At 39.5% G+C, this 14,166-nt stretch overlaps 1 protein-coding gene across 19 annotated transcripts in view; it reads right to left on the bottom strand.

Moving 5' to 3' along the window:
* PRLR (prolactin receptor) overlaps positions 1 to 14,166 on the bottom strand; it is a 194,013-nt gene that overhangs the window by 69,204 nt on the left and 110,643 nt on the right. For 12 of the 19 annotated variants that reach the window (XM_042825635.1, XM_042825633.1, XM_042825641.1 and 9 more), the window contains 2 exons: positions 5,752 to 5,851; positions 4,985 to 5,127 (listed from right to left, as the gene is read on the bottom strand). The exons of 2 other annotated variants lie outside the window; for them this stretch is intronic. The gene's annotated coding sequence lies outside the window, so the exon portion shown is untranslated. Of the gene's footprint in view, positions 1 to 4,984; positions 5,128 to 5,751; positions 5,852 to 5,909; positions 6,125 to 14,166 lie in introns of those variants that run through there. 5 more of the 19 variants (XM_042825642.1, XM_042825643.1, XM_042825645.1 and 2 more) reach the window with 3 other exon arrangements.

The following is a 14,166-nucleotide window of genomic DNA, read 5'->3' as shown; positions in this document are numbered from 1 at the left end:
CATAGTTAAATAAGCTTTGGCAGTGCTTATCTCACTCAACCCAACCCTTCCTGCACTTGTCAATGACAAAAAGTAGTGAGCTGCACTCTGCAGAGCTCAGGCAAGCTACCTCCTTCGCTCTTCCCCACTATAGGATCTTGCTACATTTTGATAATTAATGCTTGTACAGTTTTCTTCACTGAAGAAAATTACTGCACCAAGAGTCCAAGAGGTTTGTGGAAAGCACAGAAATACCATAAGTGTTATGTAATTGCTACAGTAAATAAATGCATATTGAAGAATACCAGTGTGTTGGATGAAGTTAGGAACACCACTGGATTCCTGATAAAAACTAGATTAGCAAACTAACAGAACAATGTTAGAAGCTTATCTTCATCATACAGAGCTGGGATACAGAAACACATATAACACTTCCCTTTTCTTTTCTCTATGTAGCTTGGCAGTTAAACAAGCAAGTTCACTAAGCAAAGCTCCCCAAAACCTGAGCAGGGGTTGTATGTATGGAAGAAAAGCAATAGAGCATAGAAAGAACAAGTTCACAACAGCTGTACCACTTATCAGTTTAGAAACCTGTACTGATTTAAGCAAGAGGTAAACAATATGAAGCTTTATAAACTCAGAAGCTGTCACCACCAGTAAAAATAACAATGACTTTTGAAGAAGAGTCTTTTTCCTTTCCTGTCACTTTTTTAAGCTTCTTTCACTCAAACATAATCAGGATAGTTATGAAAATCAGTGGATTATCAGCCAGACCAGACAGACTACAGATGCTAACCAAGTTTCATATCCACAGAGCTGAAGGAAAATTAAGCCTCCCAGGTGCCATAAAGCAATTCCCTCCCATCACAGGCAGAAACTTAGCTTCACAAAGGCATAATTGAACCTTTCACATTCTTCACTTATATTGCAAAAGCTCACAAGTGAGAAAAATGTACTCATGCATACATGAACCAGCTCTGACCACTGCCTAGGCCTGCAAACAAAATATGTGCCGCAGGCAATTGAAATAATTCCTGAACCATACAATTCCAAAGAGCTGATACTCACATAATGGTTCAGTCTTCACAAAATCGTTTTCCAGTTAAGGTAGATCTGTAACATACCAGTGATCAACCAGGGTAATTCTCCAAAACTCTCTGCAGATCTACCCTCACAAAGGCAGCAATTAGAAGTAAAGGCTGAAAGAAACCACCTGATTCAGTCAGGCTGCTTACTATTATAAATAAACATACTGCATAATTCTGTTAATGAGCCAATGAAGATACATTTGAAATCAGCTACTTCTTTAGTGCTCACTGTTTATACTGGGAGGTGATCCAGCCCTTCAGTGCTTGTGGTTCACACTGTTCAAAGAGCTTTGCATCTTCTTTTCCTCTCTGACCGTAGTGTTCTAGCCTCCCCTTGGCATTCTTCATTCTTTGTGTGATATGTTAGAGAGAGATACAATTCTTTCTTGGACAGCAACCATATATTTCTTCTCAGATATTTTGCTAGGTTAGACAAATCATTTTTTCAGGCATTTTCTTGTAAGAAAGGCTACTAGAATAAGAATAGCAGCTTTTATTGTATCTGCTCCAATTTTAATTAATGCTTCTTGAATATGAATGGATGAATTATTTTGATGTGTCCACTAGGACTTTGCATAACATCATTAATACTACTGTAATTCTGTTAGAAATAACTCAGCTAAGACAATCCAAAGCTCGTAGGACTGTGTTTGCCAAAGTAATTTGCCTGTTTTTCCAACTAATGAGCTTCTTGCTGAAACAGTAATCTTTGTTATTAGTCCACTCAGTCCATGCATTCCATTATGTTAAGATTTGCATTTTGTATTACTGAAGTTCATCCTGTTTACACTACTGTAGCTCTCAAGGTCACCTGGTTCTTCCCTTGATATTAACAATGCACTTTGCATAACTGAGAAAAGTCATAAACATATTTCTACCTAGATTCAAATCCACCACTCACCCAAAGGAATTCCAAAGCTAACCCTCTTCCATGCAATTTGTTCCCTTTCATTAGAGAACTACAGAATCACAGAATGGTCAAATTCGGCAGCACTTCAAGTCCATCTGGTCCAACCCCTGCTCAAGCAGGAACATCAATGCTATGTCCAGGTGGCTTTTGAAGATCTCCAGTGAGAAGATACCACAACCTCTTTGGGCAACCTGTGCCAGTCCTCAGTCATCTACACATTTCAGCAATACTTACTGGTGTTCAGATGGAACCCCCAGTGTTCCAGTGCTCCTCTTGTCCAGGCATGGGGCAAAACTGAGAACAGTGTGGCTCCATCCTCTCAGCACTCTCTGTTCAGGTCTTGATCAATACTGACGAGATTCCTCCCCCTGACCCTTTTCTTCTCCAGGCTGAACAGTCCCAGCTCTCTCATCCTCTTCTACTAAGAGAAGTGCTCCAGGCTTTCATCATCTTGGTGGTCCTTTTGCTGGACACACTGCTGACTCATGTTCAATTTGGACCGAGACTGCTAGGTCTTCTTCTACAAAGCTGCCTTCCAGCCAGGTGGTTCCTAGTAGCTGCTGATGCCTGGACTTGTTTGATTCCAGTTGTAGTTCTCCGTAATTCTTCTCCTTGAACTTTATGAGATTTTTTGTCAATCCACGTCTCCAACCTGTTGACGTACCTCTTGACAATAGAAGAGCCTCTGCTGAATAAGCCACTCTGTCAGGTTAGGATCATCTGTGAATTTACTAAAGGTGCACTCTGCCTCATTGTCCAGATCATTAATGAAGATGTTAAACAGAACTGGACCCAGAACTAACCTCTGAAGTATGCTACTCACTACTAGCCTCCAGCTAGACTTTGTACCTCTTACTACTACTCTCTGAGCCCACTCATTCAGCCAGTTTTCAACCCACATAGCTGTCTCCTCCATACTTCAGCAACTACTCTACGAGGATCTTACAGGTGACACTGTCAGAAGTGCTTACTGAAGTCCAGGACAACATTATCCACTGCTTTCCCTTCATGCATCATGCTGTTCATTTCATTATAGAAAGCGCATCAGGCTACTGAAGGTTGGCATTCCATTGATGCATTCATGCTGACTACCTGTCAGTGTGCTGATTTTTTTCTCCTTCAGGTGCTGGAAAATGGTTTCCAGGATCAATAGTGACAGTATTTATTGAGGTAAAGCCTTATAAATTCTTTACTAAATCCTAGCAATAGTTTCCTATGTCAAGAAAAAATATGCTTTACTGAAGTTGGATGAGATATACTGCATTTCTAGCTAGATCACTGAAGACTACTTGAACATTTCATTCTACTCTACCTTGACTTCTGTAAATAATTACTGTTTCATTAAAGATTTGTCTTGAAGTTCGTCCTATTTTTCAAATGACTTTAACCAGTCTACATCTCCTTCTCCCATCCCTTCTATATACACAACAATCTTAAGCCATCTGAAAATATCCCAGACTAGTAGACTTTATAATTACATGCTCTGCTTTCTTCTGCCATTTCTACAAAACTACTGAGAGAGATTCACCATCCTGCAGCTTAAGTGGAAGAATCGAGAACTCTAAAAAGCACTTGTAAAAAGAAATATTGTGTGAAACCTTGAAAACACAAAAATTCTGGGCAATTTATAATGGTACAAATCAATACTGGAGAAAAGTTAAACATCTACTTTAAATCTGCACAAGTTTATGAAATGAAGAATAATGTTGAAATCTGTCTCTTTGTGTTGCTGTGTGTTAGTAATTTGGGTCACTGTTCTCAGATCCATATGCAGTGTGTTTTGTATTAGCATAGGCTGGATTTCTGTCACTGTGTCCACAATGCCATGGTTTCTGTGGCTATGAAATTGTTATTTAAAATTGTTTTCTGGCATTGTTTTACAAAGACTGGTTTTAGCACAGTTGTTTGTCAGTTCATCCTTTCAGCTACTTTCAAAATACTCTTCAATTATAAAAGCAAAGGTTTTTTCTTTTTTTTCTTTTTTTACTTAAATATCCTAATTTCTCACATGTACAGTTTTAAGTTAAAAACTGGAATATTTTCCTTCTACTCAGGGAATAACATTGTCACAAAAAAGCACAGAGTTATACACATTCACTTCAAAATGAAAATGCCAAACAAATACAAAGAACCTTTTTGAGAACAAATTATTTTCAACAGATAACTGGAATTCTTTCTTTTTTTTCCTGGTGTCACTAGTTTCTGAAGAAATACTTATTTTCAAATGCCCGTCAAGGGTTCGCTTTACAGATTCATTCCATAAACGGAGTGAAAATACTTGAAAAGAAATCCCATACATACATACATGTAGCACTATCTCTTTCAGTAAGAAAAAAAATATAGTAGATTAAATAGCAGCTTTAAAATAGCAGATTTATTCCACAGCCACCGGGGTATTTCATTATATTAATTAAAATGGACTTGCAAATACTCTAAGTGGATTCAACCCTAAATCTGCTTCTTAACAAAGTCTGAAATGTTTTTCAGCTTTTTCCTCTGAACAATTTCCTTTCAGTTCTGGGTTTGTTTCATTAAACACAAAATCTGGTAGATATTTCCTAACACACATGCTGTTTATTCCATTAATTAAACTACTGGTCAATTATACATTACTTAATTTAAAACACTGGGGGTTTAAATACATCACTTTTCATGGAGTATTTAAAACTGAAATTAATTCAAAAATTACATACAATTTTGATAATAATATGATACAGATACATTTTATAACCCTAGACTAATGGGAATTTTATGACATTGGTAACTTGCCCACAGTTTAGGTTTCTAAATGTAGAATGGGATGCTTGTTGCCGACTTCTATCACCGTGCTCCACATACCTTACTTCTTATCACTTAATTCCCAAGTAATTCACAGACAAAGAGATTAAGGACCAAAGAATAAAATTGGAACATCCAGTACCTCTGCACATTTAATTCATTTAACTGAGCAATTTGTGATAATAAGTGTCATCCAGAAAAAAACATAGAAATAACAGTGTGATCTTACCAGACTCTGTTCTCAGACACCTTTCACTGAACTCAGAAATCCTCTTAAGACTCCAGATCAGGAGTTAAGTGTTGTGGCTTCTCCTCTGTCAATTGACACAAAGAATACGTCTTGTCCATTGTTAGCTCATGCATTACTTCTCCCTATGGATAGTTGGATAGTTAACATAATATCCTTACTTAAAGATTATCCTTAATAACCTATCTGGAAGGACAGTCATGCTGAAAAAGAGAAGCAAATTGTTACTTCTGTTTTAGCTTCTAGTGATCAGTTCCTGCAACTTTCTCCCCACATTACAAGGCTTTAAATATCTTTTTTTCTCTTTACACATTTATTTAAAAATCAAAGCTTCTGCTCTTTTTGAACAAACTGGCTGAGCCCCTGATTCTTTCCACTCTAAGGCACTGATTTCAGCTCTCACGAATAACATAGAGCCTCTGATTTCTTCTGCATTCATAAACCATAGGAGCCTAACACATACATAAGAATTTATTTGTAATGGTGTAAAAACTACCTTGTTGTGGAGGCAACCTTCTTGAGATCTCAACTTAGCCTTCAAACTTACAGCATCTATGTTGGTCATCCTTTCTGAAGCCTGAGTAGTTTTCAGAATCAGTGATGCATTCTCCACTGCTTAAAAATGACCTTTTATTCTATTTGCTATTATCTTCCTGTACTTAACTGCTTAACACACTGTATGAATGGCTCTAAGCTACAGTGTAAATCAAATTGCTGAATACAACTACCTTCTTCTCTTCCTTACTTACCTCCATGACAATCACTGGCCATTTTACTTGGGAATGATTTCACTATTTCTTGCATGATAGAGGATGAAAATAATCCAGCAGTAGTCTTCCAGAAACACCTCTAAAGAAATACCCTTGGATATTAAGTGTGTATTTAAATACATTATTGAAGCACTTACTGTTTTAAACAACCACTGAAGACAAAATTAAGATGTTTCTGAAGGATAAGTTCTTCTCCTATACACATCATTAATGTAACTCAGACCTTCAGGAACCCTTACAAAGAAATCTTGCTTAAGGATTTAGAGCTTAGAGAAAAGTTTCAGAATTGTATTTCACTTTGCACAAACTACAGTTAACAGAATCAAATTCAGAACTGAATGATGTCATTTAATTTCAGCTCTTCTGTCATCTGATTCTCTCAAAAGACACAGTTTTGCTTGTCTGTGATGTTACAGTTAACTCAACAGACTACTTCTACACCCAATATATTCTTCGTGATAAATCAGGCCCATTTTCTGTTTGAGCTGACAGAACCAGAGGATATAGTTCTCAGACATAAATAACCATATATTAAAAGAAAACAAGTGACTGCCCAAAAACCCAAGAACATGCAAAAGATTAAGCTTTACTAGTGCTGGGCCCTTTTAAAAATTAAAGGTTTTGAAAAGCGCTTTGTCTACACAAAACATATGAATTACACCTTCAAACAGAAGAAAACAGGTCTTTCAATATGAGAGCATTTGGTGACAAATTACAAGACCAAACAAAAATCTTCAGGATAGAATGCTATCTCATTTTGTTTTTCTGAAGAAAAATACAATAAAATCAATCTTCAGATATGCCCATTAAGAAGTTTAAAAATATGTTGTTCTGATAGGTTGGTTAACCACATTTATTCCTGTTGACTTCTGGTCAGCTGAAACAGGGTCAGGTTACTTTTATGTTTTAGAGATCTACTTAAGATTACATCAGTTAATAGTTTTCTAGCAGAAAGCATACTTGTAAATCAGCATTATTTTGGTATCTCTCCAGTCAAATTGGATATTTAGCCTGAACTAGACTTCTGAATAAACTGCACTTCCGTGCAGCTGTAATCTTCATTGCATGGCAACGTGTCATGGTTTACTGAGTCATGTATCTTATCCAGGGAATTCACCAATTAACTAAAAAGAAAAAAAAAAAAATGGAGTCTTTGCTTGACTGTAAGATTAACACAGTTTTCTCTATGTATTTTTAATTTCAGCAGAATATTTTAGGCAAAGTGGAAGACAGTTTCAGTGCAAGCAATATATTTTATACACATGATTTCAGCTTATGTTTTATGCACTAATATATCTGCTCCATAATGTGCACCAGAATGTTTACATTAGAGGTTCTCTAAGGAACAACACGACAGACTTCCTGAGCCAAATCTCTTCAGAACAGCTGGGGACGAAAACAACAGGAAATGAAATAGCAAGAGGGGCATACATGGTGCTGTGTTTACCATGACAGAGGCTGCAGGACACAATTTAACTGTTCTGCATTGCATTCCTGTCCTAAGCACTGGGGAATGCTTATGGAAGCTTTGAGCTAGGATAGTGGCCAGGAACTGTAACTAACACTTGAGCTACTTGGTAGCTAGATGTTTTACAGTGCCTGATGAACAACTCATTATGTGGACAAGGACATTCAGATCCAAGTTTCAGGACAGACATGAAGCTAAGCATGGGAGATTCCCTGGGGGAAATTAGGACCAAGGAGCCAAGGAGACTGGAAGCAATTTTTCATCCACCAATATCATATCAAACACAAGCAAACTTTGGCAGTTATTTACAAAAAGGTTCTTCCCTCAACCCTTACAACTGCCTACACCAGCATGCTGTGAACTGCATTAATAAAGGAAAGCAAGTATGTTTGACTATTATTCTTACATAGCAGAAATTAAAAATGAAGAAACAGTAAAAAAAAACCCTCATTATTACTGTATGAAGTTAATCTCTTCAATTTGCCCCATGGGGACAATTTACATGGGAGTTAAGGAGCTGCCACTCATCACTGGACACTGTTGAACATTCAAGAGGCTGTCTTAGGTGATTGTTTCATTCTTGTAGCACAACAGGACTGAGATTGGGAAACTGATGGGATTTTACACATTTCAAGCAAGGGACAGGCAATCATTCTTGTTACACCAGTCTGAAGGTTTACACATAAAATGCACTGTAATATTAGCTTATGACTTACATGGCTTAGAATGGAGGAAAATAACCAGAACACTGGATATGGCATGATATATCAGCCAGGACAGATAATAAAATTTTAACAGGCAGAGTTGTAAACTGTAAAATTGTAAAACAGGAAAGGGGGGGTCAGCATGGCTTAAAGGACATCCACCTTCAAAACAGATTTCTGTATATAGAAGGGTCAACCTTAACCTCAACCTATTTGTAAATGCTATCTCTCAATGCTCAAAAAAAAAAAAAAAAAACCCACTTTTGTACATGGGTAGTTTCATTCTGGTCTTTTTTTGGTGATGCTGAGCAATTAAGTCAGTTTATATGATATACTTCTATGTTAACTTCAATTAATTCTAACATTGCTCCCCAGCAAGCTCCAGATACCCATACCTTCTCTGTAGTACCGTTTCCAGTACTCCCCTGAACCTGGAATGAGTCTGTTCAAGGAACTAAAGCTAATTACTTTTCTTTTTGTTGAGCTATTTTTTTGTTATCATAGCTCTGCAAACAAATCAGATGAATATCAGTTGAAGAACAAAGTAGGAGAGGGAGATGTTTTAAACTCTTATGCAGTCACACTTAAGGCCAATATGTTTTGAGCAAATATATGAGGAATAATCTCTGCAGAGTTCTGATTCAAGTATGAGGATGTAGCTAAAAATTTCAAATGTGATAAGGGAAAAGCTAATGAAAAACTAGTACTTTACTGACTGCCATCAGAGGACTACTAAAACATTTTTAACTGTTTTTTGCAGCCATCAAGGCTGGCTCTATAGAGACACTGAGTCACTGAACTTAGTAAGCAGTCCAATTCTTTGGGGAGAAAAGAACAATAACAAAAGAGTAGAAATACAATAAAGACATTTTTCAGGTATCCATCTGTACTTTTTACTTGCAACAAGTTTCCTTCCTCATGCCTATTTGCATGAAGACATCTCAAGCTAAAAATCCAAATATAGCTGTGATGATAGGATAACACTTTCACTGAGTTACTATGGGAGAATTTCAAAGAATCACAGAATGGTTTGTGTTGGAAGAGACCTTAAAGACCACTTAGTTTCAATCCCCTTGACATGAAAAAGGAGACAGTTCACTAGACCAGGTTGTTGAAAGCTCAATCTAAATTGAACATGAAGAAGAGCCAATCATGAAACTAAAGAGCTTCTAAACCCAGGTCACCCGTGGCTCACGTATTTGTCTCCACATTTACAAAAAAACAGCTGCACAGACACCATAAACTGGGAAATGCTAGTTGTTGTTTGTGGGAACTAACAGAAGATATTTCCAGGGATGACTGAAATCAACCACTCCTACAATTCATAATGACACAAGTGAGTTAAATACATGAACAGCAATCTTCTTTAAGGATGCTAAAATTAACTAGCAGTAGGATCCCCATGCAATAGGATAGTATCAACAAAGAAATAAAAAAAATCTGGGAACATGATGTTGATCCTCAAGCTGTGGCTACTTATCTGCCCATAGCTAGAAAAAGAAAGCTCTAATGCCTATTGGAAAAAATAAGGGGGGTATTGTAGAATACGACGTCCTACAGATCCAGTGAGAATTATCTCACAGAATCATACAGAATCACAGAATAGCTTAGATACGAGGGGACCTTTAAGATCATTTAATTTCAATCTCCTTGCCGCAGGCAGTATTGCCAACCACTGGGTCAGGCTGCCCTGCTTTTGAATGCCTCCAGAGATGGGACATTCACAACCTCTTTGGGCTATCTGTTCCAGAGTCTCACCACCCTCTGAGCACAGAATTTGTTCCTAGCATCTAATCAAAATTTACTGTCTCTAGTTTGAAGCTATTCCCCCCGTTCTGTCACTATCAGACCTAATAAAAAATCTCCCTCCTGCTTGCAAGCCCCCTTGAGTACAAGGCCAGAGAGGTCTTCTCAGAGCCTCCAAGCTAAACAACCCCAATTGTCTCAACCTTTCTTCCCTTTGATCACTGTTATGGCCCTCCTCTGGACCTGCTGCAACAGCTCCATATCCTTCCTGCACTGGGGGCCCCAGGCTTGAACACAGTACTTCAGCTGCATGCTCATGGGGGCAAAGCATAGGAGGACCATCACCTCCCTTGCGCCACTGGCCACACTTCTTTTGATACAGCCCAGGATACTGTTGGCCTTCTTGGCTGCAAATGCACACTGCTGGCTTATATCCACCTTTACATCCACCAAAACCCCCAAGTCCTTCTTCACTGGGTTGCTTTCAAAGTTATTCTCCCAGTCTGTACTCATCTCTGGGATTGCCTTGACCCAGTGTAACACCTCGCACTTGGCCTTGTTGAGCTTCATTGCTTCTTATGCCCACTTGTCAAGTGTGTCCAGGTCCCTTTGGATGGCATCCCTCCCCTCTATTGTGTCAACCTTGCCACTTAGGTTGGTGTCATTAGCAAGCACTCTTCTTTGTCTTCTGCTTAATATATCTAAAGAATCCCTTCTTGTTTTTCACATCCCTTCTCAAGCTCAATTCCATCTTTGCCTTGGTTTTCCTGACACCCCTGCATATCCAGACAGCATCCCATTCTTCACAGGCAATCCATATCTGCTTCCACTGCTTATACTTATCATTTTCTTTTCTCAGCCTGACCAGAAGGTCCTTGCCTAATCATGCTGGTCTCCTGCCTCATCTGCCTGACTTCTTATTCTGGGGGACGGAGAGCTCTTGTACTCTCAGAAATGGATCCTTAAAGTGCTGTCAGCCCTTTCAGTTCCTTTATCCCTAAGGGTCTGTCCAATACTTGAACCAGAAAGTTGTTGTCAATGGACCCCAAGAATCTCCTGGAGTGCTTGCAGCCCACTGTGTTATTTTCCCAGCAGATATCTGGGTGGCTGAAATCCCCATTAGGATGTAAGCCTGCAAGCAGGAAGCCTCTTCCAGCTGAAACAAGAAGACCTCATCAACCAGGTCCCCTTGATCGGGTAGCCTGTAGAAGAACTTGACCATCAGATGCCATTTATTGGTCTGGTCCATAATTTTAACCTATAAACTCTCAAATTGTTCATGACTCTTTATCAGGGGAACCTTGTCTTAGTTTACCCATTCTTAACATAGAGGGCAACATCCCCACATCTCCTACATTGTTTATCCCTTCTAAAAAGCTCATAGCTCTCAATAATAGAATTCCAGTTATGCCAGTCATCCTACCATCTTTCCCTGTAGTTTCCCACTTGCACCATGGTTTCCAGTTCCTCCTTATTTCCCATGCTATGTGTATATGTATGTGTATTTGTGTAGGAGACTGGAGACTCTTCAGATGGGCTTTCAGCTGCATCATCTTCCTGGAGAAGCCCTCCCAGAAACCTCTAGGAAAAATCTGAAGTTTTCCTCTGCTACGTCCTAAAGTGACAGTGCTTCCTAACTCTTCTTTTCCTTAGTAGTAGATCCTCCTCCACCATCAAATATAGCTTAAAGCCCTGGTGATAAGCTCCACCAGCTTGCTGCCTAATATATCCATCACAAGATGCAGCAGGTTGAGGGACCCTGCTAGCAGCTTGTCCTTCTAACTTAGCTATACTACCCCACAGCTTGTTGTGAGCAGGCTATCACTATCTTTCCTATTCAAACTTTGTTTAACGCTCTGTCAGTGAGCCCAGACAGCTCTATTCGAATTAGGATGTACATACAAATTGTGATTTCAAATCTATGTCAAGCACAATCCATTTAACAATGGTCAGAATGAGAAAAAAACTGTTCCTCTGAAGGCCATCTAGTCCAGCTCCCCTGCAATGAACATCCACAGCTAGATCAAGTTGGCCAGGGCCTTAATTCAGCCTCACCTTGAAAGTCTCCAGGGAAAGGACATCCATCACATCACTGGGCAAGCTGTTCCAGTGCCTCACTACCTTCACTGCAAAATAGTTTTTCTTCATATCTAACCTAAATCTACCCTCTTTGAGTTTGAAACCATTTTCCCTCATTCTATCACCACAGACCCTGCTAAAGAATCTGTTCCCTGTCTGAACCTTCTTTCCTGTAGCTCCCCTTTAGATACTGTGTTATCAGGTCACCTCGCAACCTTCTCTTCTCCAGGCTGAACAGCCCCAGCTCTCTCAGCCTGTCCTCATAGGAGTGGTGTTCCATTCCATGGATCATGCTTGTGGCCCTCCTCTGGATGCACTCCAACAGGTCTTTGTCTCTCCTGAGGACATATACATCTCATCAGTACTCCAGGAGAGTCCTCACCAGCACAGAGTAGAGAGGCAGGATCACTTCCCTCACCCTGCTGGCCACACTTCTTTTGATGCAGCCCAGGATACATTTGGCTTTCTAGGCACACTGCTGGCTCATGTCCAGCTTCCCATCCACCAGAACCCCCAGGTCTTTTTCAGCAGCTGCGCTCAATCCTTTCGTCCCCCAGCTTGTATTGGTAATGGGAATTGCCTCGACCTAGGTGCAAGATCTTGCACTTGGATTTGTTGAAACACACAAGGTTCATGTGGGCCACTGCTCAAGCCTATCTAGGTTCCCCTTGATGGCATTCCATCCCTTTGATGCTGATCACACCCCACAACTTGGTGTCATCAGCAAACTTGCTGAGGGTGCACGTGACCCCACCATTGATGTCACTGATGAAGATATTAAGGAGTATCCACCCCAGCACTGACTCCTGGGGGACAGCACTTGTCACCTATCTCCATCCAGACATTGAGCCATTGACAACCACTCCCTAGACTCCATCCATCAAATCCATATCTTTCCAATTTGGAGAGAAGGATGCTGCGGGGTACCATGTCAGAGGCCTTACTGAAGTCCAGATAGATGACATCAGTGGCTCTTCCCTTGTCCTTTGATGCAGTGACACATCATAGAAGGCCACTAAGGTTGGTTAAGCAGGATTTACCCTTAGTGAAGCCACACTGGCTCTTCTATATCACCTCACTGCCTTCCTAATGATGATACTGTAATTCTACAATACACTGATGTACACTGATGTACACAGATATCTTAAGCTTTCCTTGCCGAATTTACTGCCCTTTCCATATTGCAATTTAGTCCACATTTAGTTAGGTTTAAACTGCTGCTTGTGGATCTGTGGGCCATCATAGAAAAGTTTTGTACTAAAAAATATCCGGAAATTTTTGTTAAAGCCTGAGTCACCTCAGTGATTCACTTTATACTTTCACTAAACAAATACCTGTATTTAAACAATGAACTACAGGACAGCAGGAAGAACTAAAAGGTAAAGCCTGGAATTCAGTAAGAACTAAAAGGTAAAGCCTGGAATTCCATTCACTTGCTATGCAGTGTCATGGAAATACTTGTTAGCTGACATCTATTCAAGGTATCAAATAATTCAATATTCTTCTTTACTTGACATCAGGTATTAAAACAACTCCCATTAAGAATACCCTTGAGTAATGTATCCTAAACTCCTCCTATTTCTGGTCATATTGTATCTTCCATCTCCAAAGCAAGGCAATGACTTTGAATCAAGTCAAGTTAATCTCCTGCATCTAAAAGAGGACAGTCAGTATTTCCATTTGAGATTGCTGACTAATTGAGAATAACTCTTTCATCCACTGTTTCTACTTTCTTGCATAAGCCTGTAAATCAGTTCAGGCTGCTTGTGCTCAGCTGGCCCTATACTGCAGGAAAAGGGAGAAGAAAAGTTACCTCTTTCCTACATATGGAGCATTCTTAAGCTCAGGTGTGAACTTGCTGATAAACATTTAGTGGAGCCAAGAAACAGCAATCAGGTATTCATCAGTTTTTTGTTTCCAGGATCCACTCAGTGGTGCCAGCTATCAGGGTGTATTTCGCTGTACACTGAGTTTTGTGCATTGCAAAGGATCAGTGGGGTTCAAGACTGATACTGGATCATTCAGGGATTAATTCTGGGATACTAGGAATGGAACTCAAACTTCCGTTCCAACACAGGATTAATAGATCTTAGAAGACACGGATAAATTAGATTCTTTAAGTATTGCAGCTAAAAATGGAGCTTTCGTTGCTTTTTGACAGATCCTGATGGTCAGGAAAAGTTAGCCTTTCTAATTAGCCTTTTACTCAGCCAAGAGTCAGAGAAATTCTCACACATCCACCCTGCCGGTCAAATATAAAAACGAAGTCAGACACAGCTAATAGAGTATGTAAAGGGCCTTCTCACAACTGCCATCAAGAGTACACATGATTAAGACTGACCCTTAAAATCATACAGTATCTCAAACTCCAGCCAATGCTATTATAACTGAGTTATG

Source organism: Centrocercus urophasianus, unplaced genomic scaffold (assembly GCF_019232065.1).
Source record: "Centrocercus urophasianus isolate 14NV4802_14NV808 unplaced genomic scaffold, USGS_Curo_1.0 seq_25, whole genome shotgun sequence".
Lineage (NCBI taxonomy): Eukaryota > Metazoa > Chordata > Aves > Galliformes > Phasianidae > Centrocercus > Centrocercus urophasianus.
This window is presented reverse-complemented; position numbering and strand designations above follow the sequence as displayed.